The sequence below is a fragment of the Megascapheus bottae genome, chromosome X, assembly GCF_031878675.1.
Source record: "Megascapheus bottae isolate mThoBot1 chromosome X, mThoBot2.hap1, whole genome shotgun sequence".
NCBI classification, from domain to species: Eukaryota; Metazoa; Chordata; class Mammalia; order Rodentia; family Geomyidae; genus Megascapheus; species Megascapheus bottae.
Window position 1 is genome coordinate 53,091,459 of NC_143547.1, and position 15,568 is coordinate 53,107,026.

Below are 15,568 nucleotides of genomic sequence, written 5' to 3' on the forward strand. Positions count from 1 at the left end.
ATATTATATGTCATTACCCTGGATGTTTTTGAATGTAAAGTTTGTCCTGTTTCCCATTGCCTGGTAAATATTAGAATGATGAATGGAAGATTAAAAATTTAAAAAATGACATCATTAAATCTAGCTACTTTCTTTCTCTGGAAAGAAACTTTCTTCAATATGATTCAGTTCGGATAGGTGGAAAATGCAGAATATGGCAGCAGGAGAATATGAGAGGGCAATAGCTGAGCAAAGGTCATATTTTCTGTTAATATTTCTAGACTTTTCTCAATATTTCATAAACCAAGAGGGACGTGTCCTCTTCATTTCAGCTACACTTTAAGTTGGCATTAAAAGATAATCCAGAAATGAAAATAAAATTGACTGACCTTAAAATTTCACTATTTGCCTTTGACTAGCCTTGCAGTATTCTTTCTCTGTCTTCACTATTTAAAAAAAATGCTTGTTTTAAGTTTTAGTTTCTCCTTGTTGATTTCCCTGTAAAGTGTCAGATATGGCCTTCCTCTCTTCCTCCTTGACCACAGGCTTTTCTACTTTAATTTCATCTTAAGCTTATATAGGTTTTAATATTTCAAAAATCTTTAAGTATTTGTACAAAGGAGTTGTAAATCAACAAAGCAGTTTATGAATACAGTGCCTCATGATCACCTTCACCCCTTTCTCATCTATCCCAAGCCACCCCTTCAGTAACTTTTTAAAAATTTTTGTAATATATACATTGGGTATATATTACAAGTACTCAATTACTGGTGTTTTTTATTGAACTTTGATTTATGCTTTATAAGAAATTATACCATTTGATTTCTACCCTGAATCTGACATATTTCAGTTAATTCATTTGTGTACACTTGCATGCCACCCAGTATTTACTTATACATTTATAAATTAATTCTAGATTCCACATAGGAGACAAAACAATCTCAGGAACAGAGTTAAACTCCCAAGAAAGACAAAAAAAGTTGCCACGAGGGAAGACACCATTGAAGACACCATGGGAACTTCAACGGATGATGACGTGATACGGAAGCGTCTCCTAATTGATGGAGAAGGCGCCCGTGATGACCGGAGAATTCATCTGCTAGTAAAAAGTTTTGTTAAATGGTGCAACTCTGTATCCCATGAAGAAGGATATGGCCAGTACGAACGTATGCTGAGCACCTTGTCTCAATGTGAATTTTCAATGGGCAAAACTTTGCTGGTGTATGATATGAATCTCAGAGAAATGGAAAATTATGAAAAGATTTACAAAGAAATAGAAGGTAACATTGCTGAAGCACATAAAAAAATTGCTGAGTGCAAAAAGGAGATTCTTCAAGCAAAAAGAACACGGAAGAATCGCCAAGAATATGATGCTTTGGTGAAAGTGATCCAGCGTCATCCAGATAGGCATCAGACATTAAAGGAACTAGAGGCTCTTTGCAAAGAATTAGAAAATCTTTCACATATTAAAGAAAGTGTTGAAGATAAGCTGGAATTGAGATGCAAACAGTTTCATGTTCTTCTTAGTACTATCCATGAACTTCAACAAACATTGCAAAGTGATGAGAAGCTGTCGGAGGGAGAAGAAGGTGAAGAAACTTTCATGGATATAGAACCTAAGTCATAGACAGGCTAGTTACTCATTCCCAAGAGTATTAAAATAGCTATATGACTGTGGTGTATTTAGAATTTGTTATATTCTTGAAATATTTAGTTTTGGCAGTGAAATATTTTAGTTTTAAATATTTACATTTTATTCATATTCACACAAAAATGATTTCATTGTATATTTGGTTTTATTGAGATGAGAGGTTATCTGTTATTGTACTGTAGTTTGAACTTAGGGCCTTGCATTTGCTGGGCAGGTACTTTACCATGTGAGTTTCAACTCTCACCTGTATTTTTTATCCTTCCCCACCCTTTTCTTTTTATTGGTACCAGAGGTTGAACTCAGGACTCGGGGATACCTGTTCTTGCTCTACTTTCTTGCTCAAGAGTGAGCCATGCCTACACTCCAGAATTTTTTACTGCTTAGCTGAAGTTGGAGTTTTCTAGATTTTTTTTATTCAGGATTCTTTTGAACTGTAATCCTCAGATATCAGCTTTTTGAGTAGGGCAGGTTGCAGTCCTGAACCACCAGTAACCAGCTAAATTTTTGGTCTTAAAAGTAGGAAATAACATCTAAAAATATTTTAAAGATGCATGATTTTGTTCCTTACCACTCTAGTTTTTGGTAACATTTATAGTTTTATAAAGAAAGAATATAAGAAGGTGGCGTTTTTGGTATGTACATGAGGTAGTAAAGTCCATTAATAAAACTTTGGGAGAGCCAGAACCTATAAACTATATGCATGATACTTGTATATTCCTTGTGGGAAAGGGTTCCATGATGTTGGGGATTGCTGATTTAAGCGATAAATCTTAACTATTTTATACTTGAGTATTAAATGCTAGTAGTAAATTTTAGTATTTTTAAAATTTAATTTTATTTTAATGTATAGAGGGGTTACAGTTATTTTCGCTAGATAGAAGGTGCATTACTTCTCACACATTGACACCCCTTCTTATGTTTTTGTCCTCATTTCCCTCCCCCCTCCTAAATTTTAGTATTTTAATACTTGCTTTGGTATGTAACACTGGAGAAACATGGTTAAGTGTTTTGTTATGTTTTTTTTTCTATATGGTTCCTTAAAAACTGTTTAATAGAAAAGTAATGGAATAAGAGTTGTTTGAAATAAAAAAAAAGTTGCCACGAATGGGATTTTGAAATCTAGATTTGTTTTAGTACAAAGAGATTGCACATAAGCATCTAAATCATTGGGTTTTCGTGAGTAGTAAGATATATCATTCATAAGTGTAAATCCTTAAATATTGACAATCATTTGGGATTGTTCTTTAAAGCTCAAATTCCTCAATATAACAGCAGGTTTACTTTTAGCCTCCAGGCTTTTTTTCCACTCCTGATTTCTTTTCAATCATCTCCAGGAATTCTCATTCTCTCAAATGATTGTGCTAAGCCCAAATAACTCCAGTTCTCAGAATTCTCTTAAAGTGTATTTTTCTAGGGTTCTATTCTAGGCCCTCCTTTCCAATGAATTAATCCTTTGATCTTCCTTTTACTAAATATACACCTTTTACTCTGTATACTTATAATGTCTCCACCAAATAAAAACTAATACATTTTTCATTCCTTGGTCATTGTACATTCTTTGTTCTTCAGTCTCATAAACTAGTTGTATTCATTACTGTCTTCTGTATTTCACATTCCATATAATGAAAAACACAAGCATTTGGATAACTCATAAGGGATGACTTTTATCTCATCTAAAAGTTGAAGTACAGACAAAAACATCGATTGATTCAATTACTATGATCAATTTTGTGTATAGTAAGTCTAGAATTTCACCTATTTGTATTCTCAAATTAATGCAATTAAAAATTCCCTATAATGTGTTCATCTCCGCACTATTCAAAATAGCCAAGCGATGGAAACAATCCAGATGCCCTACTGCAGATGAATGGATACAGAAAATGTTGTATATATACACAATGGAATTCTACATAGCCAACAGACAAGATAAAATAATGGCATTTGCAGGGAAGTGGATGAATCTAGAGCGAATCATGTTGAGTGAGACAAGTCAAGACCAAAGGAACAAAAGGTGCATGGTATCCTTAATATGCGGCTATTAAATCCAAAGAGTACAAGAGCGAGGACTCAATAACTGCATACCCAAAGCTATGGACATGGTAATGGAAATACACACATAACTATATAGACATAAAAACCTATGACTCTATAGATATAATGTTTTATTTCTTAAATTAATGTTTCTATGACATACAAACCCTTAGCCTAATTGTGATTAAGTTCTAAATACTAAGTCCCAGTGATTGTAGAGATTCCCTCCTTGAACACTTGTTTGTTAAACTTGTCATTTAAAATATGATGTAAAAATCAACGTTAATAAATTCTTTAATAAAAAAAATTCCCTATACTTAAGTACACTTAGCTAACCCAAAATGCAGTTCCAGAAAGTCTGAAAAGAAATTTTAATTTGGAAACACAAGAAGTTAATATCACACTCCCACATTCTAGGACAAACATTTGTCTCTACCCCTGCCTCATAGTCACTTCCTCTTCTGGTAACAGTACGTTAATTTCCCTTTAGGGAATCACACTCCTTTTCCATTCTCAATACATATGCTTTGGGTAAGATTAACTCCTTTCTCGAACAAAAGCTGCCTATGTGACCTTGATCAATTCATTCTACTTCATCACAACAGTGATAGATTTTGAATTGGGCATATGGACTGATATGGTCTATTAAGACTCCACCTCAGGAATGGATGTTTTCTGTTCCTTTAGGACTACTTATCTAATGGGAAGCAATCTTGCAGCTTCCAAAGAAATCTATTCTTTTATTTGGCAGTTTTGGACTTGAGCTCAGGGGCTTAACACTGTCCTTGCATTTTTTCAAGACTAGAGTTCTACCACTTGGACCTCTGCACCATCCCCGGCTTTTTTCTTTGTATGTGGTACCGAGGAATCGAACCCAGGTCTTCGTGCATGCTAGGCAAGCACTCTACCACTAGGCCAAACTCCTGAGTGAGAATAAAGGAAACACACTAAACAGCACATAGGCAGATTAAAGATACAGAAAGAGAGAGAATGAAAGAAAAGGTAGAACAGTACAGACCATATTCTTGCTTGCATTCATCTGAGCATAATTCCTAATCAGTTATATTAGTTACATAGATTAATATGTTATTGTAATAATTTTGCAGATTTTGCATTATACTAACAAATGCCTTAATTCTCTGATAGGCAAGCAATTAAGAAAAACACAGCTTATTTCGAATCTTGAATTTGGTTTTTCTAACATGACTTTGAAAGGTCAACTTTTTTGCAAGTCCTGAGGCTTGAAATCTGGGCCTAAGTGATGTTAATGAGCTGGTATTGCTCAAGGCTAGCTCTACCACTTGATCCACAAAATTATTTCTGGCTTTATTTCTGATTAATTGAAGATAATAGTCTCACAGACTTTCTTGCCCTGGCTGACTAGGAACCAGGGTCCTCAGATCTCAGGCTTCTGAGAAGCTATGATTTAAGGCATGAGATACAGGCATAGAGCACTTCTGACAAACAATTTGTGTATCACTGATGTCAAAAACTCCAGTATTTTCTGTAGTATTACAATAATTAACAAATTCTTGTCACCATATATCTTGTTCTACATGGTTTTCCTAGTTATTTAAGTCACAGTATATGCACATGCTATTGATGCAGTGGGAGGTACTCAACATTAGTACATTAGATATACAATTGGCAGAAGTATAGAACATAAGAACAACATTTTATCATCCAACATGCTTTGGGGATTTCCATCCTACATTTATTGTTACTACATTTTCCTTTCTTTCCAAGAACTGTTCAATTTAATTTTTCACTTACATTTACTTTATTAAACCTGTAAATATTCTGAGTGATGACTAATGAATATATATTCTGTTTAAAAATTATGAGTATCAATAAAACATATTTTCTCTAATATTGAAAATTTTCTCTATGATTGAAATAAAGATAGTGGTTATGCAACTGTCCAGAAACGAGAACATACTAAATCCACTAGCACAACGATGTTCATCACAGCACTATTTACCATAGCAAAGACATGGAACCAACCCAGATGCCCCTCAGTAAATTAATGGATCAACACAATGGAATTCAGAAAGAACAACATCATCCCACTTTTAAGGAAATGTAAAGACTTAGAAAAAAATCATATTAAGTGAAGTAAGCCAGATTCAAAGGAACATAGGCTCAATGGTTTTACTCATTTTTAATAATTAGTACAAACCTTGGACTTTCTAGCAGAGGATTACAATAGGGAAAAACCTGGATACATAAGTCATATAGGATGAGACTAAATGAAATGCTCTCCAGGATATGGAAGCAAGAGCTTTATAATGTGTGATTGTTGTTCTTAATGTACTATGTTATTTCTCTTCTCCTTTGTTGCCCTTTGGTTAATCTCATTGTTATTGTATCTGACTTTGTTACCTGGTATATTTTATATACATTTTTTGGCCATTTGAAATAGGAAAGGGAAGGGGGAAAATAAGCTGATTAGGAGGGGGAGGGGAGGGAAATGGGGACAAAAACATAAGAAGGTGTATCAATGTGTGAGAAATAATGCACCTACTATCTGGCGAATATAACTGTAACCCCTCTATACATTATCTCGATAATAAAAAACAAAATTAAATAAAGATACTGGGTATAAGTAATCATGTTCTATTCTCACCACCATTCTGGTACATTTCTGGGGGGTGGGGGCTTTTCACCATTCTTAAAGTCCTAGAGGTGAAAAAGGCCATTCTTTGGATTCCAGATGGTGTGCTGTTTAGGCCTAGGAAAGCTTTGTTATAGAGAATGCATGCCCCTAATTATTTCCCTAGATGGTTTGAATTTATAACCTCTGACTAGTACCCTATATGGAAATTTTTTCTTGCCCTTGAGTATTTCCCTCCATGGTTTGCTTCTGTTGGACTTGGGTCCAACATGTGTGTTTTACCTTTAAAAGCTTTTTGAGGCTCAGGCCTTTAATCCTAGCTACACAGGAGGCTGAGATCTGAAGACCAAGGTTCAAAGCCAGCCCAGGCTGGTTAATCTCCAATTAACCCCTAGAAAACCAGAAGTGTGGCTTGGCTCAAGGATAGGGGGGTAACTTCATGGTGAATATCTCAGGGCAAATGCCCAGGCCCAGGGGTAGGTTGGTAGCCTTGAGCTGAAGAGCTCAAGGACAGTGCCTAGGCTGAGTTCAAGCCCAGTGACCTCCCCTCCCACACACAAAAATACTATCTAGGCTGGGGATGTGGCTCAGTGGTAGAGTGCTTGCCTATCATGCATGAGGCCCTGTGTTCAATTTCGAGGTGCCTGTAAATAAGGTTCGCTAAACTTTTCCAATGCATCACAGCCATAAATTCTGACTTCTCATAGACATTTTAGTAGTGGTTGGAATAAGGTATCAGACAGAAGTATAAAACAGATTTCTTTTAATGGGCAGTTTTGTTTTTTTATAAGACAGTTTTGTTTTTATTTTTGAAGTGGTACTGTTTACTGAAAATTTGGTTCTTAGTTCATTTTTATTTCTTGGGCTGCACAACTTGTATTGATCAAAGCTTCATTGAAGTGTAGGGATCCAAGAAAGGACTTGAATTTGGTGGACCATAAGGCAGATTTATTGAAATTCTGGTTTTTTCGTGCAGTGTAGATATCCAACTTTTGATAGACCGGGAAATTTCTATAATTTTTATTTGTTTGGGTTTAGACACAACTTGAATTAGAGCCAATCTGTTGTGACCCTAGGATTCTGTTCAGGAATTTTTTGCCTGTACCTATGAGTTTCAGTGTCTGTCCTACCTCTATCATGTAGCAGTTTCAGAGTTTCCAGTTTGACATTGAGGTCTTTGATCCACTTTGAGTTAATGCTTGTGCATGGCGAAAGGCTAGGGTCAATTTTAGTTTTCTGTATGTGGCCGCCCAGTTTTTCCAGCACCAATCATTGAATAGACTGTGTTTGTTCCACTGTATATCTTTGGCTCCTTTGTAAAATACAAGTTGACTATAGCTATGTGGTTCTATTTGTGGATCTTCTATTCTGTTCCATTGAACTTCTGGTCTATTTTTGTGCCAATATCATGCTGTTTTCTATTATGGCTCTATAGTAGAGTTTGAAGTCTGGTATTGTAATACCACCAGCATTGCTCTTTTTGCCTAGAATTGTTTTGGCTATTCTAGGTCTTTTCTTGTTCCATGTGAACGTTTGGATTGTATCTTCTATTTCAGTGAAGAATGTCTGGGATTTTGATGGTTATTGCATTGAATTTGTATATCAATTTTGGCAGTATAGCCATTTTCACTATGTTTGGTTCTCCTAAGCCATGAACATGGGATGTCTTTCCATTTCCTAGTGTCCTCTTTACTTTCTTTTGTTAGGCTTTTATAGTTTCCATTAGATAATTCCTTTACATCTTTGGTTAAGTTAATTCCTAAGTATTTTATTATTTTGGAGGCTATTGCGAATGGTATCATTTTTTTGATTTGGCCTTCTGTTTGTGTATTGTTGGTGTACAAGAAGGCTACTGACTTCTGAAGTTTAATTTTGTATCCTGCCACTTTGCTAAAGTAGTTTATTAATTTTAGGAGTTAGGGAGTGGAGCTTGTGGGGTCATTCAAGTTGAGGGTCATGTCATCTGCGAATAGGGATAGTTTAATTTCTTCTTTCCCTATGTAGATCCCTTTGATGTCCTTTTCTTGCTTATTGCTCTGGCTAAATGTTCCAGCACTATATTGAAGAGAAGTGGAGAGAGTGGGAATCCCTGTCTAGTTCCTGATTTTAAGGTAAATGGTTCTAGTCTTTCATCATTTAGTATAATACTGGCTGTAGATTTTTCATATATGGTTTTCATTATTTAATTATTCCTATTTTTCTAGTGCTTTCAACATGAATGGATGTTGTATTTTTTCAAATGCCATCTCCGCGTCCAGAGAAATTATCATATGATTCTTATCCTTTGCTCTATTGATGTGATGCATTACATTGATTGAATGTTTAACCAGCCTTGTATCTGTGGGATGAAGTCTACTTGATCATAGTGTATGATTTTTTAAATTTGTGTCTGGATTCTGTTGGCTAATATTTTATCGAGGAGTTTTACGTCTGTGTTCATTAGAGAAATAGATCTGTAGTTTTCTTTTTTTTTGTTGGGTCTTTCCCTGGTTTGGGGATGAGAGTAATATTAGCTTCATAAAATGAGTTTGGTATTGCTCCTTCTACTTCTATTTCTTGGAAGAGTTTCTAGAATGTAGGTGTTACTTCATCTTTAAACGTCTTGTAGAATTCTGCAGTGAAACTGTCTGGACCTGGGCTCTTTTTGTTGGCATTTCCCTGATTGCTTCCACAATTTCATTGTAAGATATTGGTTTGTTCAGTTTGTTTATCTCTTCATTGTTCAATGTGGGTAGCCTATATTTATTTAAGAAATCATCCATCTCTACTAGATTTTCTTGTTTCTTTGAATATAGGCCCTGGTAGTACTTATTCATTATGGATTGAATTTCTTGGATATCAGTTTTGATTGTTCCCATGGGGTCTCTAATCTTGCTTAGTTGAGTCTTCCCTCTCCTTTTTTTGATTAATCTTACCAGTGGTCTGTCTATTTTGTTGACTCTTTCAAAGAACCTACTTTTTGATTTATCAATTTTGTGTATACCAGATCTTATTTCAGTTTCTGATTTTATTTTTGTTATTTCTGTCCTTCTAGTTGTTTTAGAATTAACTTTTTCTTGCTTCTCTAGGTGTTTCAGTTTCTTTTTTAGATTATTTACATGCTCTCCTTCTGTCTTTTTAATATGCGCTCCTAGTGTGATAAATTTTCCCCTTAAAACTGCCTCTGCTGTGTCCCATAAGTTCCTTTGTGATGTCTCTTGATTGTCATTACAAGGAAGTTTGAATTTCTTTTCTGATCTGATCTGTAACCCAGGAGTTATCCAGAAGTGTGTTGTTTTGATGTCAGTAGCCATTCTGTCCAATAAAATAATAGTAATCATATATATGTTTTTGGAGGCCTTGGAGTCAGAATCTGTGTATTTCCTGTATGCCTAATAGTTTAATTGAGAACTGAAAGAAGGGTTTGGAGTTTGGCCTAATGGTAGAGTTTTTGCCTAGCATGCACAAATACCTAGGTTCAACTCCTCAGTACCACATATATAGAAAAAACTGGAAGTGGTACTGTGCCTCAAGTAGCCTTTAGCTTTGTGAAAGCTCAGGGACAGTGCCCAGAGAAGTAGAACTTATTTATATATGGATTTATGTTAGAGTTCATATTTTGCAGATTCTTGGCAGTAATAAGAGTTAGTTTGCAATCTAAAACAATAGGAAGCTAGCAAGATTATTAAAAATATGAGACTAACAAATTTTTTTGAAAGAAAGGTCTGCTACCTTGAAGAAAAAGAAGGATTGTGTGTGAAGAGACTAATGCATAAGGGAACTGTTTGTTACTCTAGAAGCTGGTATCTTAGGCATTAGTGGATAAAATTTTGTAGATATGTGGAGATAAGAACTATTTTTACTGTTTTTTGAAAGTACAATCCACCGAACTCACATTTATCTTTACTACATCTTTTTTCCCTTTATGATAACCGTCACAAGAGATACATGTGAATCCATGCACCAATGTCATATACCTGTAATCCTAGCTATTCAAGGTAACTGAGAAGGCTGCCAGGCAAAGATTTCTTGAATCTCCATCTCCAATATAGACACCAAAAGGCTTACCAGTAGGGATTGTTCATGTGGTAGTGCACCAGTTCTAAATGCTGGATGAACAAGCACTAAATTCTGAGTTCAAAAAATAATATAGCATTTTTTTGCCAGTCCTGAAATTGAACTCAGGCCCTGGGTGCTGTCCTTGATCTTTATTGTTCAATTACAACATGCTACTACTTGAGCCAGTTTCACTCCTACTTTTTTTTTTTTGGCAATTAAGTGAAGATAAAAGTCTCTAGAACTTGCCCCACCTGGCTGGCTTTGAATTACAGTCCTCTGATCTCAGACGTCTGAGTAGCTAGCCATCACAGGCATGAGCCACTGGCACCTTGCAACAAACATTTTTTTTATGGACTAAAAATTCCACACCTTGAGATATGTCCAAGACAAGTAAACCAAATATCTGTAGAATATTCCCTAAGGTAGCACAAATGACAGCTAAGTTGTTGGAACACCTCTGTGGCCTATACATTGAAAAATGGATAAATGAAAAATATGTCTATATGTTAGAATATCCACCAATAAAAATCAAACAAATATTGGTTTATATCAAAACATGAAAAAAAATCTGAAAACACTATTCTAAATTTTTTAAAAAGCCAGAGCACAAATGATATTATTTGATTTTATGAAATATCCAGAATAAATATACAGAGAGATAGAAGCTGATTAATGAGAAGTGAGCTACTTGAAAGAACAGTGATTGCTTAATGGGAATGGAGTTTCTTTTTGTCTTGATGGAAGTGTTCTCAGATTAGGTAGTGATATATGCACAGCATTGTGAAGATACTAAAAAAATCATTGAATTGTACACTTTACAATGATTAAGATGGTCCATTTGTGTGGCATGAATTATGAATCTCATAATTAAAGAAATTTATATGCATGTATACATTCAGAATAAATTTAAATGCAACAAAGTTAAATAAAGAAGAAACCAAGGAAACAAAGAAAGTGTGATTCAAGTTATACAATATAGAATAGAATGAGATTGTGATTAAATGTAAATTATTATGAAATCTATGTTTTTATTAGGTTATTGCCTTTTGGTATTTATTACATTATAAAAATGACTTGATATATTTAAAAGATGCTTTTAGATACATTCTTCTCTTCTCAATACAGATTTAAATTGGAGAAAAAAATTTAAAATATATTTGTGTTTGTAATGAGATACCATAATTCTACATGAAAATCTCCCTTTTCTGTGCAGCTAGAACTGCAGTATGATTTAATAGCACCTTCATATTATTGTCAAATTGTATCACATAAGGATACTAGAAGTCTGTGCTAAATCTAAACATACAAATATGTTAAAGCGTGTTTCTTCAGATTGGTTGGGAGCTGAGGAAATCTTACCTTTGAAGCTAGAGGAGAAACTGACTTTGAACACAGGATGGGCTATGTGAAGGAAACAGACAGACTCTTTACTAATAGTCAACAAGAAAAACCAAACCTCAGAACTTCAATTAGTCGAAACAGTTTTGTGTAACAACCTAAATGTTTTAAAATGGACTCTTCAAGGGGCCTCTAAATAAAAGCCCAGACCTGGCAACATGATGATTTTAGTCTTGTGAGATCCCGAACAGAGAATAGACTTCAGACTACTAGGAACTGTGACCTACAAAATCCTCAACTAACAAGTGAGTATTTGTTTAAGTTACAGAATATGTGATCATGTGTTATGCAGGAATATAAAACTATTGAGCCTGACAAACTCAATATCAATTGTTTAAATATTTTGTGTTTGTTTTTCTGGTTGCACTGGAATTTGAACCAATGGCCTCTCAGTTGCTAGGCAGACGCTTTACCACATGAGCCACTTTATGACACCTTATCATTAAAATTTTTCCTACTCATTATTATCAAAGAAAGTGGAGTATGGTAAAATGAAGAGGAGCTATTCACATTTTTGCTGAAATCCAGACCTAAATTTCATCAGTTTGCAAATCTTCGTTTAGCTTAATCAATTGTTTTCAGTATTTTTTTAAGTTTGACTCTCAAGTTACCAGGCATTTATAGTAACTGAATAAGAATTATTTCATCAAAATATTACATTCAATTATTCCTTGGATAATTATGAAACCACATCTCCATTTTTTGGACAGACAACATTTGTATACTAAATTAATGATCATTTCAGACATTAGTAGTATTTATTTATATGCCAACATTCAGTTAGTAAAATTTCAATAGTAATTTTTTTCAATAATTATTGCAAATATTTGAAACAAAGGAAATCATCCAAAGCTTGTTAAATTTGTCTCATTTTGTGATTTTGTTGTCCTATTTTCTAAAAGTATAGCTAGCACACAAAAGTTTTCTCATATATAAACATAATGATTTATTTTACTCATATAATACTTTATATCTGTGGTTCAATACATTGTAAGATCTCAGGTCGCTGAACATTTTCACTTGTTCTTCAAGGTCAACATCAGCAGGCTATTTAGCTGGTTTACAGTTTAATCTCAAATCCCTTTGAGCAAGTCCCTTTAACAACTCTGTTTCCCGATTATGATATTGACTTCTAATTTCTGTTGGCAGGGCATACACTGTTTTGACATTTAAGATAAGTGTATGTCATATCTATTTGCCAATGAAGTCCAGAAGTATTATAAAAGCTTTTCTCTTTTAAAACCTTGTGGCTCTAGAATAGAAGTGCAAACACTGTGAGATTCTGAATCTCAATTCTATTCCTTTTTTCCCTGGTCTTCTGCTGGTTAATTGGAGGTAAGAGTCTCACAGACTTCAGTGCCCAGGCTGAACCACGATCCTCAGATCTCAGCCTCCTAAGTAGCTAGGATTACAAACGTGGGCCACCAGCGCCCAGCTATATTTCTTAAAGTTTTTGACCTTGAGAAAATTAACATCTTGAGTTTCCTATCATGAGGCAAATAAGAGCCCACTGAGATATTGTTTATATTGTTTTGAGGAATTATAGGCAGGCATGTCTTTAAACGGTTTTGTCCCAAAAGCCTAAAGTAGACATGTGGCTCAAGTGATAGGGTTATCCTTCAGTGAAAAAGCTAAGGGACAGCACTCAGGGCCCTGTAACTTCAAGCACCCAGTACCAGCACCCATTTTTCCCTCCCTTCAAACCTGCTATCACCAATTAAAAACAACAACAAAAAAAAACTTGTTATGTATGATATCCAGAAATCTGAATGTTAAGAAGAGATGGCAATGGTAACATAGACAATGTATTGCAAGAAATTTGGGTATGGAAAAAGTTGATGTGGTGGGTAAAGAGGGATTTAGGGAAGGGGGATAACAAAAAAATAAAACCTTGTGGCTATTTCTCAATGACAATTCAAGATGATCACATGGTTGCCAAGCATTTTTTTTCTTGACATGTTTATAATCCCTTAGATTTCAGTGTACAGAAAGTGAAAGACTCAAAACATTTTAAAAAGTATTGCAAGTATGATTTACATTAGGAAAACTGGAACAATTAGCATACTTTCTCTTAAAGCCACACAGATGTTAAAAAAAATACCATCCAGTAGATTGATGATGCTCCTGTACACAATGATGAAAAGCCGGTTCCTGATTTTTCCAAAAACAATACGTAAGTAACTTAAAGTAATCTCAACGTTCAAGTTAGTCTCCACTTACTCCAGGTAAATGGACTAAATCCTTAAAAGTTTTGCCTTATTCTAATAGGTGGTTCACAGATTTCCTTCACTACTTCCTTCATAAACATCTTTCTTTTTTCCATATATGTTTATTGTAATTAATAGAAGGGCTACATTATATTCACCAGATAGAAGGTGCATTACTTCACAAACATTGATACTCTTTCTCATGTTTTGGTCCCCATTTTCCTCCCCCCACCCCTCTCATCTTGTTTCCCCCTTCCCTACCCAATTTCAAATAACCTAAAACGCATATATACAATGTATCAGATAACAAGGTGAAATACTGTAACAATATGAGATAACCAAGGGACAGCAAAAGAGGTGAGAGATAACATAGTACATTAAGGACAAAAATAACTCATTATATTGCCAAACATTTTTAAGAATTTGGAGTTGGGTGTTTTTTGCTCATGCCTATAATCCAGGGTCCTGCAACCTGAGGATGATGGTTCATTGCCTCCCCAGGCAAGAAATTCTGTGTGATTACTCCAAATTAGCCACCAAAAAGCCAAAAGTGAATCTACTGCTCAAGTGATAGAGCACTAGTCTGGAGCAACAGAAAGCTCAAAATTAGCCAGGCATGGTGGCTCACTCCTAGCTATCCAGGAGGCTGAGATTTGAGGATCAAGGTTCAAAGCCAGCCAGGGCACAAAAGGGCCTGAGACTCTTATCTCAAATTAACCTCAAGAACACGGGACGTGGGGCTTGGCTCAATGGTAGAGCTAAGGTAGAGCATTGAGCTGAAGAGCTTAGGGAGAGTGCCCAGGTCGAGTTCAAGCCCCATGACCCATAAAAGAAAGAAAGCAAGGAAAAAAGAAAGCTCAAAAACAGTTCCCAGGCCTTCAGTTCAAGCTTCAGTACTAGAACAAGGCAAACAATACCAAAAAACATTGAGAAAAAAAGTACCCTCCACTCGCAACAACAACCTGAACCAATAAGAAAAGATTATTTGAAGTTTTTCATTTAGCACAATTTAATAGCTGTATCTAGTGTGCCTCCAAGATACATTCAAATTCTAGCTTCTATTCTTGATTTTTAAGATAATGAGATGCTCTGCTCTTCAGATCATCTTGTCAAGGGACATTTTAGTGAGCTTATAAACTGTAATGTGTATTTCATTCTGCATTACTGGCTTCTTCAGACATGGGGCAAAGGATGTCATTATGAACATTACTGGTAAAAACTGCAAATGGTGAACGATCCGTAGGTCAATCACATCATCATAAGTTACTTGAGGCTGGAAATAGTAGAAACTTGAATTTGAATTATGCTATTAAATTATAGAGCTTTGACAAACCATGGCACCAGGCAGGCTACTTACAATTTCTATGGAACTCATTATATCTTGCCATATTCAAGGACCTTTCCATAAAAAAACAGATAAAATATCTGTCATGTTATTCAATAATCATTATATATGTGTTCGTATAATAAATGTCTGAAAAATTTTAGTTGCAGAAGGTATTTCCCTCTTCTGATGAGCTAGCCAATTTTTACATATATATAATTTAAAAATTATTGTCTTTAAGTAATTGTACAAAGGTAGTAACATACAACAATGCAATGCTTGAATATAATGCATCATATTCAGTGCTAACCCTTCAACATTCTTAG

The 15,568-nt window shown here is 34.9% G+C and overlaps 1 pseudogene; it reads left to right on the forward strand.

Moving 5' to 3' along the window:
- The first annotated feature begins 973 nt into the window (after positions 1–973).
- On the forward strand, positions 974–2,051 carry LOC150041099 (THO complex subunit 7 homolog pseudogene; annotated as a pseudogene).
- The last annotated feature ends 13,517 nt before the right edge of the window (positions 2,052–15,568 follow it).